This window comes from Leucoraja erinacea, chromosome 7 (genome assembly GCF_028641065.1).
Source record: "Leucoraja erinacea ecotype New England chromosome 7, Leri_hhj_1, whole genome shotgun sequence".
NCBI classification, from domain to species: domain Eukaryota; kingdom Metazoa; phylum Chordata; class Chondrichthyes; order Rajiformes; family Rajidae; genus Leucoraja; species Leucoraja erinaceus.
Window position 1 is genome coordinate 41,090,786 of NC_073383.1, and position 16,296 is coordinate 41,107,081.

At 41.8% G+C, this 16,296-nt stretch overlaps 1 protein-coding gene across 2 annotated transcripts in view; it reads left to right on the top strand.

The window, feature by feature from the left end:
* Window positions 1–16,296, top strand: part of LOC129698910 (cyclic AMP-responsive element-binding protein 1-like) — a 72,765-nt gene that overhangs the window by 14,039 nt on the left and 42,430 nt on the right. The window lies entirely within an intron of this gene.

Here is a 16,296-nt window from a genome sequence, read left to right on the forward strand (position 1 = left end):
CTTAAGTTATTTCTACAATCCCCAACCACAGAAAAGGCCACTAATTGTCACACTTGATTGCTTCTTCCCAAGCTCGGGTCTAATTTAATTACAACCTCCCCCTTCTATCTCTGGACGAAAGGAATGTAAGGCCTCCTCACTAATAGCATTCCACACAGCAAATGGAAGATTATCAAAACAGAGTTACTTTCTCAGTTTTCTATAAACATAAGAAACCACCCTTACACAAACGTCACACAACCATCATCCTATGCCTTATCTCTTATCTCAACATAAATACATTTAAACAGCACAAACCAGATCACAGACTATTATCTAGCCTTGGTGCCCAAGACCCAATATAGACAACCATAAATCCCCTTTATGACACACCAGAGCTCAAATATGTGTCATAAAGAAAGGACACATGATGCTCATGTCTTGAGAAGAAACCCATCAATAACCTATACTCTAAACACCAAACTGAACTTCTGACAGAGTTATAGCCGTTTCAAAGCAACCAAAGCTATCAACATTTACATCAACATCTCCATGTTAGAATAAGCCATCTGTTCTCCTATGTGTGTGTGTGTTCTTTATTCCTTTGTGGGCTATGTATGTTTGAAAACCTCAGCTCCAAGTCCTTCTCTTGCAGCTAGTTCCTCACACAGAAGTTATTATATTGAGCAATTCTATTGTATAATATTTCCTCGCTCTGAGTTCCAAAGTTCTCCCAGTCCTCTAGTTTGCTGTTTCCACTGGCCAATTTATATGCCTCTTGGCTTTAACACTATCCTTGCTTTCCCTCGTTAGCCACGGTTGAGCCGCTTTCCCCGTTTTATTTTTCGCTAGACAGGGATGAACAATGTTTTTGGGTTTTTCGTTTCTTTAAATCTTTGCCAATGCATCTCCACCGTCAACCCTTTAAGTATAATTTACCCGTCTATCCTCGTCAATTCCCGTCTTATACCTTCAAAGTCTCCTTTCTTTAAGTTCAAGACCCTAGTCTCTGACTTAACCGTGTAATTCTCCATCTTCATGCAGAATTCCACCATATTACTACCATAATAACGGAGACCGTTCCCTCCGCAACCCCTTAGTTACCTCATCCCTTCCCACCCAAACCAGCCCCTCCTCCACAGGTACCTTCCCCTGCAACTGCTAAAGATGCAACACCTGTCGCTATACCTCCATCGACTGTCCAGGGACCCTGACAGTCCTTTCAGGTTAGGCAGGGGTTCACTTGCACCTCCTCCAACATCATCTACTGGATCCGTTGTTCAAGGTTTTGACTCTTATACAAGACTCTGGACTCTGCAAGACCAAATGCAGACTGGGCGATCGTTTCGCGGAACACCTTCACTCAGCCCGCCTGAACCAACCTGATCTCCTTGTTGCTGGACTCTTTAATTCTCCTTCCCATTCCTACACAATCCTTTCTGTCCTCGGTCTCCTCAATTGTCAGAGTGAGGCTAAATGCAAATTGGAGGAATAGCATCTCACATTTCACTAGGGCAGCTTGCAGCCCAGTGGTATGAATATTGATTTCTCTCACTTCAGATAGTCCCGGCATTCCCTCTTTCTCTACCCAAGTCGCACTAGCTATTCATTTTCACCCTACAAACAGCTTACAATGGTCTGTTTCCTTTTTCCGTTACATTTTTGCATATATTTCATTCATTGTTCTTTATCTCTCCACATAACCGTCTATATCTCTCGTTTCCCTTATCCCTAATCAGTCTCAAGAAGTGTCTCGACCCGCAAAGTCACCCATTCCATCTCTCCAGTGATGCTGTCTGTCCCGCAGTTACTCAAGCTTTTTGTGTCTATCTTCTGTTTAAACCAGCATCTGCAGTTTTTTCTTACACATATTATGGTCACTGTTGCCCAAGGGGCTTTGCACAACAAAATCGCTAACGAAACCTTCCTCATTAGCCAATACCCAGTCTAGGATGGCCTGCCCCCTAGTCGGTTCCTCTACATATTGGTTTAAAAAACCATCCCATATACATTCCAGGAAATCCACCTCAATGCTGTTACCAATTTGGTTGGCTCATTCTATATGTAGATTAAAGTCACCCTTGATAACTGCTGTACCTTTGCTACACGCATCCCTAATTTCCTGCTTGATGCTATCCCCAACCACCCTACTGCAGTTTGGTGGTCTGTATACAACTCCAACAAGCGTTTTCTGCCCTTGGCTATTTCACAGTTCTACTCAAACCGATACTATAGCATCCAAGCGAATGTCTCTCCTTGCTATTGCATTAATCCCCTCTTTAACCAGCCATGCCACCCCACCTCCTCTTCCTCTACCTCTATGTCTACCCTTCCTGAATATTGAATACATGTTTAGCTCCCAGCCTTGGTCACCCTGGATCCATGTCTCCATAATTCCAACTATATCGTATCCTTTAACTACTAACTGCGCATTCAATTCATCCACCTTATTACGAATGCTCCTCACATTAAGGCACAAAGCTTTCAGGTTTGTTTTTCTTATCTCCCTTCTACCTTTTGCTTCTGCCCTCATTTTATGGCCCTCTGTCTTCATGTATTGGTTCCCATCCCCCTTCCCTGTTAGTTTAATCGTGACCATTCCTACATTCTCTTTCCTGTTAACTGCACGCACACGCTTCCATGTTGTAGACTCCGCCCCCCCCCCCCCCCCCCCCCCCACTCCCCCCCCCCACTGTTGAGTTTAAACCCACCCGTGTAGCACTAGCAAACCTGCCTGTCGGTCAGCCTCCAATTAAGGTGCAACCCGTCCCTTTTGTACAGGTCACCCCCGGCCCAGAAGAGATCCCAGTGATCTAGAAATCTAAATCATTGACTCCTGCACCAACTCCTCAGCCACACATTCAGATCCCCTATCTCCCTGTTCCTACCCTCACTAGCATGAGGTACTGGAAGCACCCAGAGATAATCACTCTAGAAGTCCTGCTTTTCAGCCTCCTACCTAGTTCTCTATACTCACGTTGCAGAACCTCCTTCTACTTCTTACCAATGTCATTTGTGCCTACATGCACAACTACTTCTAGCCGTTCACCTTCTCTCTCTCTCTCGCAAATGTTCTGAAGTTGGTCTTAGACATTTTGGACCCTGGCACCAGGGAGGCAACACATCATCCTCAAATCTCGCCTGTTGCCACATAATCTGTCCGCACCTCTGACAATGGAGTCACCCACCATTGTGGCGCTGCCTGGCGTTGGTCGAGCCTTAGCGCCAGGATTCGAGTCACAGACCTGTCCGCCACTCAGACTGGAAGCGACGTGTGCCCCGACAGCTCGCAAGAGGGTGCATCTGTTTTCAAGATGTACTTCCACCGAGGTCTCCTGCACTCGTTTCATCCCCTTCATTTTCGCATAACCATTGCACCTCCTGTACTCTTGGAGTGACGACCTGACTATAGGTCCTGTCCAGGAAGCTTTCGTCTTCCCAGGTGGACCGCAGATCATCCAGCTGCTGCTCCAGTTCTCTAACACGGGCCTTGAGGAGTTGCATCTGGACACAGTTCCCACAGGTGTAGTGGTCAGTAACACCAGCAGTCACCCTGACTTCCCACATCCTGGAACAAACGCACTGCAATAAGATTCCTGCCATCACTGCAAGAAGTTTAAATATTTAAATTAAATTAAACACACTCACAACCAAATAACACACTCACAACACCTCGCCAAAGACTCTTTAGCCAAAGGCTCATGCTTTACCGCTCCTAGGCCCACGTGCTGTCTCTTGTCACTCTTTTTAAAGCTCCCGAACTTTACTCACCTAGGTGAAAGCCTTCCTTCAGCCAATCCACTCCTTCGCTGGCTGCTGCGACCTTCATGGTAATTGACCTGGGCTCAGACTGAAAGGTTGCATGCCTTATGGCAAAAGTGTTCAGTAATAAAACTGACAGCCACAAGCAGTCAGGCTGATAGCGGGAGTAGCCCAAATTGTTTTTGGGGAACGATTATCCACACCTTCGAGATTGTATTCATTTACAGCACCATTGTGCGAAACTCCAGATAAGCGCTCGCAAGGCATTCCAAAATTACGCCCAATAGTAATATCAATGATATACATTACAAGTGGATCCTATTTCATTGCATATTCTGATCAATTCCTCCAGATTTTTCTGTTTACCTACCTACACACCAGGGAGTAATTTACAATGGGCAATTAGCCCTGCTGATTTGTGCCTTTGGGAGGTTGGAGCAGACTCGAGCACCCGCAGGAAGCCAATACAGTCAAGGGGAGAATGTGCAAATTCTACCTGGATAGCATTGGCAATCAGGATTAAGCCTGATGCTCAGAGCTATGAGATAGTAGTTCTATAGCACCACGGAACAGAATTGATTCAACCCATAAAAATGAAGGTGTACAAAACATTTTGTGAAAATATTACATATAAATATTACATGAAATAACCTCAACTAACTGCGGGAGTATCTTTGAGCTTAATGGTTTCTCTTGCTGCAATTAATCTTTCAGCAGTACTTGAACTAAGGCACTTGTCACTTTAGTCTTATGTATGTTTACTTTGTTTAAAACAGCCGAATCTCTATTATGAACCTTGAAAATGCCAATAGACGTGCAATAAATGCTATAGTGTGCTACTCAAATTAACGGTAATATTCAACTTCACACAGAATGAGTGGAAAAGTATGTATCAATCTCTGTGACTGCAACCGTTGCAATCTGAAGTGTTTTTGAAGTGTAAATGCCATTTAAAATTTGGGACATGTGCTAGACAGTTCTCACTCAGCCAACTCCCACAAACAACAGACCTTGATGGGTTTTTTTCATTGACATTATTTGAAGGATAAATATTGCCCAGTATATTGGCAATACTCCTCCGTCTGAAGTAAGTCTGGGGATTTACATATGTAAATCTGGGCATATACAGCTTCATTTTTATGCAATGAATCAATAACCTGGGAGAGATAAAAGGAGCACTAAAGGTGCTGCAGTGATACTTAATTACAATCTATATGTCTATATTTAATTACAATTTTAGAAGCCACATTTCAAAAGTTCAAGCCTACTACCAACAGCTGCAGCATTTCCAGACATAAATTCCCATTATGTACTGCAATCGCAACTTGACCCAAGAAAATTATTGTCACCTGCAGGTTCACAGCCCCTCATTTGCAGCTCCCTTTATGGATCTGTGCCAAAGCTGTATTAATGTCCTAGTGAAAATTTCTCAAGGATCACATTGTTCCTGCTGGAAGGTTCCTGTGTGTAGATATTAAAGAGAGCAGGGTTGGTTTGTGATTTTGTGACCAGAAAGTGCTGATGTATTTTTCTGCCCTGTGCTTAGTTAACTAATTTCAGTCTTAACTCCTCTCTCATTAATGAGAAATAAATGCAATATGAAAGTGGGAAAAAAAAATCTTGGTAGAATGAGAGTATCACCAATCTTAGTTGAAAACTTGGTTGCAATTTTTTCTGTTTGACCAATGGGGTGAGTTGGCAAATAGGTATTTTTGGTCGTTATCATCATGCGAACAATCAGCATTCGGGAACAGAATTTGTTTCCTTATGTAAATCTGGGCATATACAGCTTCATTTTTATGCAATGAATCAATAACCTTTTTATGCAATGAATGAATAACTCTTATTAAAAATTCACATTTGTGGTTGATTACAATCTGAAAATACTGGAAATGTTCAGCAGGCCAGTCATCATATGCAGAGAGACAAGCATAACCTTTCATGTCTGACATTTCTGATGATATGTCATTGATTGTTTCTTGCTCCACGTGGTGTCTTAACCTGACCATTTATAGCTCTGGGAAGTTTTTCACTTCTGGGTGTCTATGTGCAGTTTTCTAAACCAGCCATGTTACATGTACGTCTCCATCTTAAATTTCTCCATCAGTCTGAAGAAGGGTTTCGGCCCGAAATGTGGCTCCGTAGATGCGGCTTCTTCGCTCCATAGATGCGGCTGCACCCACTGAGTTTCTCCAGCATTTTTGTCTAACTTCGATTTTCCAGCATCTGCAGTTCCTTCTTAAACATGTTACATGTACGATAATGCTGTTCTCCAGTTTTCATTCCACATTTACATTAAATTTCTCTCATGAATTGGGAAATCTGACTGTTGGGTGAATTTTAGCTATGGGCTTAAATTCGCGGTATCTCTATTACTGTGGAGCCAGTGTAGTTCTCCATTGTATTTAAGCTGCAGGTAAAGCAAATTGCAGTAATTGATCTTGTCAATTGCTGTCAGATATGAACCATGAATACATGCTTTTGACTAGAATTTAGGTGAGCCAAACTCAATCCACGAAAGTCCTGTGTCGACAAAGGACCATTGATTTCATCTAATAACTCTGAATTCAAAATCCAGAAGTAAAATACTGCTCCAAACCACTCAAATACCCAGACTCCTAAGCATTCAATTTTAAATGGAGCATTTCCTTTATGGTAAGAGGTGATCTGTACAAGGGGGATGGGTTGTAAATGATAGAGGTTTGCCACTGCTACCTGGGGGGGTTTAAACGGGAGAGGCAGATGGTGGGGAACAAGTGTAGAAGGTCAGAAAGTGGAAGGAGCGATGGGAAGGTAAAGGTCACCCAGGGCTCTCACTTAACCTTTTTTCCGTGTTGCCAGCTGGGCAACCTTTGCAGCTTTTTAGGTTGCCAAATGACAGTTTAGGTGGTCATTTAAGACGGTTTGCATGATGCGTGCGATATTGTGCTCGGACGAAGTGCATAGTTACCTGTCAGAATTATGCTCAATGAAGCATTCACATATTATTTCTGCTTCAAATAAAGTCACAAACTAAACATATTCACCAATCAAGACATGATATATACCACAATGACATGCAGCAAAATTATAATACAGTATCTCAACTCTTTTAGTGCAATTTCTATTAGTTCTTTCCACTTCCAAACAAAAATGTGGTTGGATTATTCAGCGTATGATCAACCTGTGTCAATAAATCCTGGACCACGGTAACATATATGCTTAACCATGCACACTACAGATTGATGCAAGCATGTTTTCTGTGAAGGACCGAAAATGACCATGACATGGCCATAGCATGGGTCGTTATTGCTATTGGTACAGAAACACTCTTGCTTCCCACATAATTTATCCATAACAAAATATACAGGTGACAAGGACATTTCTAAAGGCATTTTATGATAATAGCTGTTAAAACCGACTATACATCTGATCTGACAGGTTAAACATTACACTAACTGACAAGAGATGGCCAAAGGACATAACTACAGCAAATGTTCTTTTGGTAATATGTTTAAAGGTGTCAAAACGCCACATTACCAGACATTCAGATTAGATGTACGTGTTGTGAACAGCAATGAAGATACCCAGTTTGAATGCACCAGATTTAAAAAATAATAATTGATAAACGCTGTTTCCATCATTCCCACTTCAGCGGCCGCTATCAGGGCGGGCGAGGTGCGGGAGGAGGAGGAGATGGAGCTGCTGCCGCGGCCGCTGTGTGGGACCCATCATTCGCTCCGACCCTTCGTCACCACGCACCTAGTATCATTGCCCTGCATGACAGCCGTTGCTGACACGAAACGTCACGTTCCTTTTCTCCAGAGATGGTGCCTGACCCGCGGTGTTACTCCAGTTTTTCGTGTCTATCTTCGGTATAAACCAGTATCTGCAGTGCCATGCCGGGCAAAATGACACGGCGTTTAGGTTGCCTGGCGGCACTTTGGGTGGTCAATGACACCCGGGCAACCGTTAATTTCGAGCCCTGTCACCACCAATAAATCTCAAAGGAAGGTCTGACGGGGGGGGGAAGTGAAGGAATATGGTGATGCTGATGGCCTAAAGTCTATGCATTTCAATGCAAGGTGTATTGTGTGGAAAGCAGACATGGTCAAGTGGGAGAGAAATACGGGGGAATTGCTCTCTTAATGTTGTAGTGGCACTTGAGGGAACATAGTGGAGGGTCTATCCGCTGAGGCGATTTGGGTAGATCTTAGAAATAAGAAAGGTGTGTGCACTCTAATGGGATTGTATTGTAGGCGCGCCCCCCAAATTGCAAAAAGATGATAGAGGGACAGATATGTAGACAGATTGCCAAAAGATGCCAAAGCAATAGGTTTGGCCTTGTGGGTTTAAGTGATGTGTGCAGAATTAGGCCATTTGGCTCATCTAGTATACTCTGCCATTCAATAATGGCTGATCTATCTCTCCCTCCTAACCCCGTTCTCCTGCCTTCTCCCAATAACCTCTGACACCCATACTAATCAAGAATCTATCTATCTCTGCCTTAAATATATCCACTAACTTGGCCTCCACAGCCTTCTGTGGCAAAGAATTCCACAGATTCACCACCCTCTAACTAAAGAAATTCCACCTCATCTCCTGCTTAAACTTGACTGGGTCTTTCTCAGTGCCAATGGCTTAAGCAGGGCAGAATTTGTTAGATGTATCCAAGAGGATTTGTTGAAATAGTATGTGAATAATCAAACCTGAGAAGGGAACATGCTGGACCTTGTGTTTGGAAATTGGCCTGGCCAGGTGACTGGTGTTACAGTGACAGAGCATTTTATGGATAGTGATCATAACTTCATATGTTTTAAGGTTGTATTGAATAGGGAGGCTGGATCTTCCAGGAGGCTGCTAAATTGGAATAAGGCAAACAACGTTATTAGGCTGAGCTCGGGAGAGCACACTGGGAGCAGTTGTTCTTGGGCAAGTCTACATCTGAAGTGGGAGTCGTTTAAAGGCCAGTTGATTGAAGTTGAGAGCCAGCATGTTTCAGTAAGGAGGCGGGATAAGATTGGCAAAGCAATGGAACCTTTGAGTACAACGAGGTTGTTCTTTGGCATCCATCAAACAAGATCTCATGCCTTAACAACTACCATTCCGTGGCCTTAACATCCATTATCAGGCTGGTAATGGCACACATTAAATTCAGCCTACCAAGCAGCCTTGATCCGCTGTAGGTCATCTACTGCCACAACTGGTCCACAGACTTTATCTTGCATTAAACTATATATTTTATTCTGTGTCTGTACCCTGTGGATGGCTTGATTTTAATCACGTATGGTCTTTTCGTTGACTGGATAACACGCAACAAAAAAGCTTTTCACTGCATACGTGATAGTAATAAACTAAACTAAAAATCTGAGAGAGAGAGAGAGAGAGAGAGAGAGATGTGGCTTTGTCCTGTTTGGAGAGGGGAATGTATGGTTGCATTACCTGCTGTGGCTGACTGGTCTCATTCATATGAATCCTGTACCTTAATACTAATTCTTTCTTTCCTACCATCACACCCATAATGCTCAAAGCTCAACTAAATCTTGATGGGAAATTACATAATATGTTCCTCAAATTTGCTTCCAGTGTTAAATATTGCGGGTTTATTCATGCACGAATGGATGTGGGAAATCAGCATTTCCAAATTATTTTGACAACATTAAGTAGCAGATTGAAGATTCAGTTTGATCACAGATCTATTTTGATAAGGAAGATGTGAACAGTTAAAATTTGGGGGAAATCGTATTCAGCTTCCATTTTTTTTATACACTGAGTTTTCCAGTGACTTATTCCTGTCATATTTATGCTAAAACAAGCATGTGCTAACTTGCCACACAGTAAGTACACCCTCGTTCCACTGGATGTACTTCAAAAATTGTCAAGAGGTTAAAAAAAAGTTTGAAAAGACACTAAATAAGGAACTGGAATTTAGAAACAAAAAATAACACTTTAATCATCCAAATAAAATACTTTGGTTTAGTTTAGAGATAGAGTGGATCACCTGAATACCAGTTCTATCCTGCACATTACGAACAATTTACAGAAGCCAATGAGCCTACAAACCTGTACGTCATTGGAATGTGCGAGGAAACCTAAGCATCCGGAGAAAACCCATGCGGTCAACAGGAGAACATACAAACTCCGCACAGATAGCACCCGTAGTGAAGATCGAACATGGGTTTGGATGCAACTCTACCGCTGCGTCAATGTACCAACAATCGTGACCTACAATAGGCAGGAAGCAATGCTGGGTTGTAATGTACTGCATTCTTGAGTGTGGGGGTTGGATCTGAATGAGCTGGATTCAAAGGTGGAACTGATTATGAAGTTGCATGACGGCATGGGGTGGAAAGCAAACATAGAATACGTTGGAAAGCTAAGGGCGACTTGCTAAATGACAAAGTAATATTATAAAATATAAAATCAGATTGTTGACTACAACATTAAAATGAACATTAACACACCTGTTTAAAACAAAAAGGTTTGGAGTCAGTTTTGATCAAAAGCAAAATAATGTGGGGCGTAGGTCCCGAAATGAAAGCGAGGAGCCAGGTGTTTCGGGAGGTACCTTTTATTATGTCCTTCTTGGTATTAGAGAAGTCCGCAAGAGAGGAAGATGGCACCCAAACCCTTGCCTTTTATCCCTCTAGTTAAGGGCCGCCTCTGGACTGAACCATTCCCGTGCCGAGGGGTTTGATAGTTGGGATGGCCCGATCCTTGGGAGCCGCCACAATAATCTGTTTAGGCTCTAGGAAACCCATTTCGTACCTGGATCTGCAGCAAACTTTCCCAAGAGAAACGGGATTATTTCCCAAGCTGCATGTAAAGAGGTACAATACAAATTATATTAAAAGGTACCCCTTGGATTGGTCCCGGTTGATTAAAAGAATAAAGAATGTTGAAAATATCTAGAGTCATAGAGTGATACTGTGGAAACAGGCCCTTTGGCCCAACTCGCCCACACCGGCCAACAATGTCCCAGCTACACTAGTCCCACTTCCCTGTGCTTTGTCCATATCCCTCCAAACCTATCCTGCCCATGCACCTGTCTAACTGTTTCTTAAATGATGGGATAGTCCCAGCCTCAACTACCTCCTCTGGCAGCTTGTTCCATACACCCATCACCCTATGTGTGAAAAAGTTACCCTTCGGATTCCTATTAAATCTTTTCCCCTTAACCTTGAGCTTATGTCCTCTGATCCTCGATTCCCCTACTCTGGGCAAGACACTGTGCATCTACCCAATCTATTCCTCCCATGATTTTGTATACCTCTGTAAGATCTCCTCTCATCCTCCTGTGCTCCATGGAATAGAGACCCAGCCTACTCAACTTCTCCCTATGGGTCACACCCTCTAGTCCTGGGAACATCCTCGTAAATCTTTTCTGAACCCTTTCAAGCTTGACAATATCTTTCCTATAAAATGGTGCCCAGAACTGAACACAATATTCTAAATGCGTTCTCACCAACGTCTTATATAACTGCAACATGACCTCCCAACTTCTACACTCAATACTCTGACTGATGAAGGCCAAAGTGCCAAAAGCCATTCTGACCACCTTATCTACCTGTGACTCGAACTTCAAGGAACCATGCACCTGTACTCCTAGATTCCTCTGCTCGACAACACTACACTGAGCCCTACCATTTACTGTGTAGGTCCCGCCCTTGTTCAACGTCCCAAAATGCAACACCTCACACTTTTCTGTATTATCTAATCATCTCTATTCTGGCTGAAATGCGTTTTGGAGTATGTGCCAACGTCCTTTTTGATCCATGGAAAGCTGGGGCTGGAGTAATTCAGGTAACGTATTGAGACTTAATTGACCAAAAGTCAGTGCGCAATATTCTACTGTGCAAGCAAAGGCCATGGTTGCATGGACTTTGAACATTGGTAGATTGAGGTGTGTTTTAGAATTAAAGGTCTACTTGCTTGATATCTATTTGAAAGCCTGAGGAGTTCATGATCCATTCGATGAACAATCTTCCATCCATCAGTTTGTTGAAGTAGTCCCGCCTCAGATTCAGACCAATGACACAGGGATGAAGTACCCAGCGATCATGTTGAATCGTATATGTTGAATCAGCGATCATATTGAATCATGTTGATCCAAATCTTATAAGCCTCTGTTTCTGTGCTCATCCCACTCCAGACCCAGATGTATTCCACTGATGAACATGCGTCTTTATAGTAAAATGGAAAGTGTGGGAAAAGACATGTTTATGAATAACACAGATAAACTTTGTGTACACTAGTCACTATAAAATTAGTGCAGTGTTTGTGCCTAGCAGTCTATTGCATTGCACTACATCTTGTGCACATGGATTTGTCATAGTTTCTGTGAGGTTGGCACAGCAGGCTCAGCGATCGTTTTGTAGAACACCTCCGCTCAGTCCGCTGGCTCGGCGATCGTTTCGCTGAATACCCCTGCTAGCAGATATAAAAATTGGTTGATGTTGAGAAGAGAAGCTTAAAAATGTAGTTAGATGTAGATGATTAATCAGAGAGAAAAGTGGCAAATGATAATTAATACCAAGTCATGTAAACTTCAATGAAAGCAAAAGAATATACTGTACAATGGAGGAATTTGAGTGTAGAGGAATAGAGTAGCCTTAGAGTGTATGATGACAGGTTCTTATATTAGCAGTGCCGGACAATAAGCAGGTTTAAATGGGAAAGTGGGCTGTATGAGAAGGGTGCAGAAGAGATTTATTTGGATGTTGTTCGTACTGGAAAAGGTTAGCTATGAGAAAATGCCAATTGAGCTCAGGCTATTTTCTTTGGAACAGGAAGAGTAGCTTAATTGAGGTATATAAAGTTCTGAGGAAATTATGCAGAATATATAGGAAGGATTTGTTTCCTTTGGCAGAGAGATTAAAAAGACAAGGAATAAAGATTTAAAATTAGGCGGATTACAAGAGAGATGAGACAGTATGTATCTGGAACTGACTGCCAGAAAGGTTGGGTCGGGAAAGAAACTTGCACCTTTGTACAGTACTTCTATGTGTAATTGCGCTGTAATATTCAGAGCCATGGGCCATGTGCTGGAAGGCAAGACATAGCCAGGTAAATATTATTTTTAAATGACTTGAACTGCCTATTTTTCATTAATCTAGGTAGAGATTAATTGAAGACTACTTTTCCTATTAAAAAGCAGATTACCTTTTCTACTCTGTAATTCACATAAATGTATTATAAGGAATTGAGCATTTCAAATGTCAAAAACTAGAGCACTGAACATTTCTCTCAAGTTTTCTCTCATTTCTGCTGATTAAGCTGCTGAATCCCAAAGCGTCATTATTCCAGGTTACATTCTTGGCTATTTCAAGTCAAGAGTGTTTTATTGTCATATGTCCCAGATAGAACTATAAAATTCTTACTTGCTGCAGCACAACAGAATATGTAAACATAGTACCCTGTAAATAATATAATAAACGAGAGAGAGAAAAAAAAGGTTCAGTGTGTATATATACACATACTCTCACACACATATACACACACACACTCTATATATATATATATATATATATATATATATATATATACATACACACACACACACACACACATATATATATATATATATATACATACATACATATATATATATACATACATACATACATACATACATACATACATACATACATACATACACACATACTCATAAAAAACAAACAAACAATAATAGTGCAATAATAATAGTAGTCTATTGTAGTTCAGAGCTTATATGAGGTTGTAGTGTTTAGTAGCCTGATGGCTGCAGGGAAGAAGCTGTACCTGAACCTGGACGTTACAGTTTTCACGCTCCTGTACCTTCTTCCCGATGGCAGTGGTGAGATAAGTGTGTGGCCAAGATGGTGTGGGTCTCTGATGAACTTGCCTGCTGAACTAGTGGGAGTGCTTTTACATGACCAATGCCTGGTTCAGAAGAGCATGGTGGGGATGTCAGGCTGTTGAAAATGATTTCCAAGAACTCTTCATGAAGCTATTCACTGATCAAAGATCATCCCATTCATTTCCTGGCTATGGTCAGGACAAAAGTTCTGATCTAGGTACTGAGCAGTCTACTGCCTCCAGAAAATGGGGGAATTGAGAACATAACTTTCAGAGTAAAAAATTTGGGAACAAGACTAAAATAAATAAGGTCTGTATTTACAATTTCCAAAGGCAGTAGATGCAGCTGCAACATTAAGGTGCATTTACGTGGCTTCTTCTTCTTGCATATGGTGTGCACAGCCTAAAGTTGTAGGTCAACTTGTTCTATTTGATCTTGTTTGTGCACGTCGGGTTGATTGCATTAGTCGAAACAGGGTGGACCACGTGAAGGTTGCAATCTCCCACCCCATTTACGTGACCATCAGAGGCAACTCAGTTACATCTGTTTGCACTAATATTGAGGCATTTGATCCATTGTTAAGAGTCCCAACACAAAATCTAACATGTCAAAGAAACCATAACTATAACATCACGAGTCATTTGAGTTGCATAAGTTTTATTTATTTTCCAACTCAAACAAAGCATTAAAAAAACAATTCTATTCAATACATTGTGATTCGATTTAAATCGAGCTACTGAGTAATTAAACAAATGTGATATTGAAAATTTAAAGAAAAATCGAATCCCAGTCCTTCCCAGGTTACTAATGGCTGATGTAGGAATGCCTATACCAATGAACAAGCATTTGCTATTATCTTTGCTGCATCTCCATGTCCCTGTGTACTCCTCATTCTTCCTCTCTCTATGTCTGCCTTTCCTCCTCTCTCCTCCCCCACATAATTCAAAATCAACACGGTTGTTGAGGCAACAGTGTGGGTGACGAGACATGGTTTTTGGGCTGTGCGTTGACAAAGCTCAAATGTGGGGGTCTGTTCTCGAATCTCTAAAGCAGTGTAATGTACTTTATGCAGTCTTTGGAAGTATTTACTTTTACTACTTTTTACCAAAATCTCTAATGTAATTTTCCCTTTAAACAGGCACAATTAATGCATTAACTGGCAATTTTATTAATGTTGTGCCATTAGACGGTAGCCTCAATTTATAGCTTCCTAGGAGTTCCGCAAGGGTCAGTATTGGGGCGGCCACTCTTCATGTTGCATAGTAATGATTTGGACGAAGGGATTGAAGGCTTTGTGGCAAAGTTTGCGGATGATATGAAAATAGGTGAAAGGGCAGGTTGTGTAGAGAAAGCAGGGACTTTGCAGAAGGACTTCGACAGGTTGGGAGAGTGGGCAGAGAAGTGGCAGATAAAATATAGTATAGCTAAGTGTGGAGTCATGTGTTTTGGTAGTAGGAGTAAAGCCGTAAGTCTGGGGAGATAATCGGAGGTGCAAAGGGACTTGGGAGTGCTAGTGCATGATTCACAATAGGTTAATCTGCAAGTCGAATCGGTAGAAAAGAAAGCAAATTCAATGCTAGCATTTATTTCAAGAGGGCTTGTGTACAAAAACAGGGATGAAATACTGAGGCTTTATAAGGTGCTGGTAAGGCCGCATTTGGAATATTGTGAGCAATTTTGGACACCATATCTGAGGAAGGATGTGCTGGCCCTGTAGAGGGCCCAGAGAAGATTTACAAGTATGATCCCATGAATGAGCAGGTTAACCTACGATGAGCGTTTGTCGGAACTGAGCCTGTACTCACTTGAGGTTAGAAGAATGAAGAGGGACCTCATTGAAACATACAGCATAGTGAAAGGCTTGGATAGAGTGGATGTGGAGAGGATTTTCCCACTAGTAGGAGAGTCCCAGACTAGAGGTCATAGCCTCAGAATTAAAGGACGTCTTTTAGGAAGGAGACGAGGAGAAATTTATTTAGTCAGAGGGTAGTGAGTCTGTGGAATTATTTGCCACAGAAGGCTGTGGAGGCCAAGTCAGTGGATATTTTTACGGAAGAGATAGATAGATTCTTGATTAGTACAGGTGTCAGAGGTTATGGGGAGATGGCTGGAGAATGGGGTTAGATGAATCAGCCATGATTGAATGGCGGTGTGGACTTGATGGGCCGAATGGCCTAATTCTATTCCTATCACTTATGATCTTATGACTAATTGCACTTCCCAATTCCTTCCTCAGAGTTCTGTAATTTTTAAAAGCTAAGATTTAATCTGCCGGCATAATTCTTTTGAGATGCTGCCTGACTTGCTGACTTCAGCACTTTTTTTTGTGAACCAGCATCTGCAGTTCCTTTCTCTCATCCTTTCACCAAGTCCATTCGAGATTGAATCGATTCATGGTGTAAAAATAAATTTAAGATGAAGATAGACACAAAATGCTGGTGTAACTCCGTGGGACAGGCAGCATCTGAAAAGAAGGAATGGGTGACATTTCAGTTTGCGACTTCTTCAGACAAATAAATGTTCTCTCTCTTCTGGGTCTTAGTTGCTTTCCATCTTTGCCATTAGAAACAATTTCAGCTTTTAAACATCTTTTAAACTGTAATGTCCAAGTTCAGGAGTAGCAGCTTCCCAACAACTATTAGGCTATAAAACACCACAACCTCCAAATAAGTTCTGACCTACATAGACTACATACGTTGTTTTTGCTTCGCACTATTATTGTTTTTTTTTAATATTCT